The following is a 5,774-nucleotide window of genomic DNA, read 5'->3' as shown; positions in this document are numbered from 1 at the left end:
TTTTTACCTTAAACCCTAACCCATTTTTTTATTAAAAAATCGATCCAATCGAATTGAAACTCGTATTCAGATCTCATGTCCATCCCTATTTATCACTACTTTAAAGTTTATATGAACATGATTTTTTTTAAGGCTTCGACAACTTGTTACCAGCTTTATAAGAAAAGGTCAATTTAATCAAACAAACGTAATAATCTCTCTCTCTCTCTATATATATATATATATATACATAATAATATGATTTTATCAATCAATTCATCTAATAATTTTAAAATTAAAATTCAACCACCAATCAAAAATCATTAGAACAGATTAAATTAGTCAAAATTAAAAAAAACTAAATGGGTCAATATTTTAATTTTTTCAATCATAACGAAAAATTGTTCACCTTTACATTTGCGTGCTTTACCAACTTTTTCTAGAAGAATAAAAATTGAAGTGAACTTCGAATATAGATGAAGCAATGTCATATAGCTCAAAGGAAAGAACTAAATACAAGCTATCCTACATCATAATAATAATAAGGGAGAAAAAAAAGATACAAGAACAATCAATATTAGCTACTTGGGATGCAATAGCATCATGAGCAATCAGCCTTATGAATTTCAGCAGAGTGACTGCTCATGATGTTATATCATTCCATCCCATTAAACCATACTTTAATTCATATATATACATACACATACATCCTTAAAAGCCACCGCCCCCTAAAGCCGGCGGCGCCCAGTAATCGGCACCGTTTTCGCTTCCGACTTGTTGGGTGCAAGACACAGGAACCAAGCACAGCCCTCTACTCCTCAAGTCCTTTGGCTTATGCTCTTGCTTTTCCTGTTATTATTATTATCATCAAACGGATGAACAAATTTAAACATAGTAAGGGATAATAATAGCAGTAATGATGATGATGATTCATGCTTATGATAAATAAAGACAGTATAAATCATCAGTTAGTCAAATGCAAGAGAGAGAGGCTTCATGGCTAAGGAGCCATCTCCCTTTTACTTCTCTTTTTCTTACTTTTTTGTTCCTTTTTAGATTACTTATGCAGTTCTAAATTATGCTTCAAATGTGCTTTATCAGAAAAATCACTCCTTTTATTCGCTTAAATGTGTTTTATAGCTGAGAACAATGTTCTTTCAATGTTTTCCTTTATAAATTAAAATAATAGTTCCAAAAACATAAAGTGCTTTCCCATCTATCCCATCCCCTCTTACTTTGCCTTTGTGAGGTGATTGATCCAATAAAGTTTTTACCTGTCCATCTTCAGGAAATGCACAACCCCTTTCCCCTTGACCCTAAAAAGATAATCATCCGTTAACATAATTCTAAAAAGTATTCAAATTTGAATTAATCGACTAATGAATTGAATACGAGACGGTAACAACAAATATATATATAGGGGTACTTACAGATTGTTGGTTTCTCATGTTTGGAGTTGCAGTGCCCATGTAAGGGGAGCTAAGAGCCTGCATTTTCATGACTTCCATAACCAAAGATGATATTTTGAAAGAAGAAGAAGAAAAAAAAGCATGAAGCATTGGAACTTTAAAACTATGTAAGTGATGCATGCTTGCTTTCTTCATACTGATTTCTACAGAGAGCATGTTGAAGAAACATCACCTCTATTTGACCCTGAAGGAATCTGATATATCCAATAGCTTCCAACAACACAGATGCTGTGTCAGTCTGCAAAAAAACACAAACCCTCAAACCGCAGGTTTCCTTTATGTTAAAAGCCAATAAACCAGAATGAAAAAAAAGAAGGTAAAAAATTATGATTCCAACAGTAAAAGCTCTATTTGTTCACGTTAAAAACAACATATAAAAAGAGGAGAAATTTTTTTATGGGTTTTATCATAGAATAGAACTGCTTCTGCAAAAATGCAGTACATTAATATATAATATTATTCTTTTTGTAGGTGATGGAGGAGGATTAAAGGAATTTTTGTGTTTACCTTTCCAAATGGGGAAACTAACTGGTGAAGTGTTGTTATTCTATCACCAAGCTTCTCCTTTCTCACCTGGATTTATACCATATAAATATACTGATTAAGTGATCTGAATTTATTATTATGGGGTCTGATAAAAAGAATAAGATATGGTTGAAAGTGGACAATCAAGAACGACATATATATGTGCCATTAACGTTGTAGACAGACAACACAGAAAGCACAAGCATCCAGAATTAAAAGAGAAAGGAAAGAAAGATTCTGTGAGTTTATAATACTTTTAAAGGCGGTTGGCTTGAAGATGGTTGAACCCTAGCCTTCTTCCACACCCCACCACCTGTGCTGCTGCCTTTGCTATTACACTGCCCAAAAAAAAACAAAGAGATAAATGCATAGATGAACACGAGTTTAAGATTATCGTGTGTTCTGATTAATGCATTGAAAATGGTGATTTACCTCAGAAGAATGGTCTAGGGGTGGTTGAGTATTGGAGTTGGATCCATCTGCCGCCATGTTGTATAAGAGAAGTCTAAAATGTTGCTCCTTGACCTTGTAATACAAGACCCAGGCTTGGGGAGGAAACCGCCATGATTTGAGACCAAGCGGCGCCAGAGGCGGTGGCAGTGGAAGAGGAGGTCTAGGTGGCTGAAATTCTTCATTGGCGTGATAACCGTACAAGTTGCTATTTGATGTTGCTTTAGGATTGGTTCTCCAATTTTCCAACTTCTTCGGCTGGAAAGTACCCGGACCGTCGTACCGGTCTTCTCCGGTGAATCCACCCCTATAAAGTAAAAAACCACCAAACCCCATAATCAACATAACCATATAAAAGCAAGTCAAAGAGACAAAGTTGAGAGAGAGAAAAAACTCACAGGAGAAGTTGGCTCCATGATTGAGGAAACTGTTCTTCATGGTTATCAACCAAAGAATAAGAAGAAGAAGATCCAACAACATATTGAGGGAAGATAGATGACGATGATGGAGTATTCGTTAACAAAGCCGAAGGATGATGCAAATGCATGCTCCACCAGCTAGGGTTTCCTGCCATCATTTGTTTACAAAACTCTAAAAAAAACAAACTTTAATTCAATTTCATATCCCACTTATCCTTCAAAAAAACAACTTTAAGTTCTCCACAAGCGCAAGAAAGAAGAAAAAAAATGATCTTTTTTCTCTTCACTTTGGTGAGTTTCCTTGTTTATACACCCAACCAACCAAACAGGCCTTCGTTAAAGAAAGCTTTATCACCAGTCCCCTCGACCCTTTTGTTTGCTTTCTCAGATGAGGATCATGAAGAAAACTTTGAAGGAGTTTTTTTTTATATATATACAGGGGGTGGGGAGCCTTTGCTCCTTTATTTTTTTTTCATTCATTCTTTCATTTGTTTATAGTATTCTTTTTTATTCTTTGCTTTTGCTAAAGTGGGGGTGTAGAAAAAAAGGTAGTGGGGGAGTACTTTCAGTCCTACCATCTATTTCCTTAATTTGGGGTGCTCTCTATTACCTTGGGATTGTTTTAATTTTTGGGGTCTTTAGTGCTAGGGTTAGGGTATATAATGATGGGTTTCCTATTTTGTTGCAAATTATTTGTAATATGAGTCACAATAACATGGGAATGAGTGTGCAAATACTCATATGTGTATATTAGTTATCGATGACGGATGCTATAAATTTTATATTATTTAAGTTTTATTGACATTTGTTAAAAGGAATGAAATGGATTGTGACAGTTATAGTTCACTCTTTTCAATTTGGATGGAGATTTATGTGGTGAAAGATTTTATTTTTATAAGGAGACGGATGAGAAGAGTTAAGGTGAGATGATTGTTAGAACCAAAATCATATTAAATATAAAAAACAACTTGTAACACCCTAAACTCGATTGAGCTTAAATTATCACATTGACTATTGAGGCAACCCCTGATTTTCAAAACTTGTTCATTTCTTTTTCAAACATATGAATGGTATCTTAAATAAAACATAAATAGCTATTATAAAAATTTTGCAAAACCGGAGCTCCGTGACATATAATTTAAAATCAAATTAATATAAACTCTTTTTTAAATATGAATACATAAGTAAGGTCTTGTGAATATACATGCCCTCTAAACTACAACACAGTACTCAGAAAGAGATATTGGACGTACTGCGACGGTGCCCCATGAATTGCCCAAGCTACTGACTTGCCCACGGAAAACATCCGAAGGCTGAGCTTACAAAGCCCAACAGTATAATCGTTAATCTAGACCATCATTAAGAGTTTCATAAACATACATGATCTAGATCAAGTACTACTTACTTAAGACTTTACAGTTCTATCGATGAAGTAAGGGTCTCACGCTTCCCTTAGTCCTCAGACAAGGGCCTCGCCATGAGGATACCTCTAAAAGGTCTCTAACCCTAAAGAATAAAACTGCTACGCATTACCTAAATATGATATTAATTATGGTATGCATTATCTGAATGCAACACTAGCTCTGCTATGCTAGTATATGGTATCACATAGCATCAAACACTAGCCTACTAAGAGGGGTACCGATATCACATAGCATCGGTAAGGTCCAACTAAACTGCTAGATGATCTCCTGTATCACGTAGCATCAGGTATACCATCGAGAAGGAATCCCAGTATCACAAAAACATCGAATATTTCCCCTTAACTGAAGTATTAGCTTGGTATCACACAACATCAAGCCAAGCTTTTATGATAACTGAGGTACCAGACTGATGCAACTAGACATGCATATCTATAGTTCTTGAAGTGCCTCGCGTACTGACAATGGCCCACTAGGGCATCTAAGTTAGTTTGACTACACTCTAGCATAGCTAGGCACACTCTAGCATAAATAGCAATGCGAGATTGTCTATTTTTTTGTGATGATAATCCCTTATATAGTTGATTTAAGAATTGATTATTGTTTGTACTTATAACTCTACCCCTTATCGAATTATAGATACAACTTTAATAGTATCTACACTTTTATTTCCATGACACTTCTAATACCTTAGACTTTATAACATTTGGTCACTTAATTTATTCATATTTTATGATAACAATATACACTATATTGTGTACCATAATTATGGATTTTAATCCAACAATGATTTTATGTGGGTTTTATTTTATCTATCGATCTTACTTGAGATGTTTTATAGCGAACCTTAGTATGAATGTCAATCGTAGGGTCGTCATGACTAGAAGTAGGCTAACAAACTATGTGGATACGATCAACTAATGGTGGATTTGGCTCTGATGGGTCACATGGGTCTGTCAAAGGTCATGGCAACATGTTGACGCTTCCCAATGGGCGTTAGATATTCTAGATTCTTCTTCGATATGTTCTCTCTTTGTCTTTAGAAACTCCCTAGGTGTCATATATTTGAAGATGATGTTTACCCTTCAGAGACTATGAGCAGAAACACCATATTCTTATGTTAAGGGATGAACTTCTAAAATTTAGGAAGAACGAGGTTATAAAGTTCCAGGGGTGAAAATATAAAGAAAATATTAAAATATATTAATTTGATTTTTCAGGGGATTGTCCCCATCCAGCCCATTCAGTTCATTCCTGACTATGACACAAGAATGATACGAGGATGACTTTCGATGGGTATAACGACATTAAATGTCTAAATTTAAGAACTTTGTTTTAATATTCATGTCTCTTAAATATTTATAATTTCATATCCTAAATTCTACATTTCCTGCTTGATCCATTTGTATATAATTTGTTAGCCTGATTTCATACCTTGGTATTAGTTACCATGGTTTCTCTATTATCATGCAATTATTAGTTCAATTCATCATCCAAAATCGATACTTTTA

General features: G+C 34.6%; 1 pseudogene; it reads right to left on the bottom strand.

Moving 5' to 3' along the window:
• Window positions 1–607: 607 nt before the first annotated feature.
• Window positions 608–3,300, bottom strand: LOC120137852 (annotated as a pseudogene).
• Window positions 3,301–5,774: the final 2,474 nt, after the last annotated feature.

Source organism: Hibiscus syriacus, unplaced genomic scaffold, assembly GCF_006381635.1.
Source record: "Hibiscus syriacus cultivar Baekdansim isolate YM2019G1 unplaced genomic scaffold, ASM638163v2 tig00110676_pilon, whole genome shotgun sequence".
NCBI classification, from domain to species: Eukaryota; Viridiplantae; Streptophyta; class Magnoliopsida; order Malvales; family Malvaceae; genus Hibiscus; species Hibiscus syriacus.
This window is presented reverse-complemented; position numbering and strand designations above follow the sequence as displayed.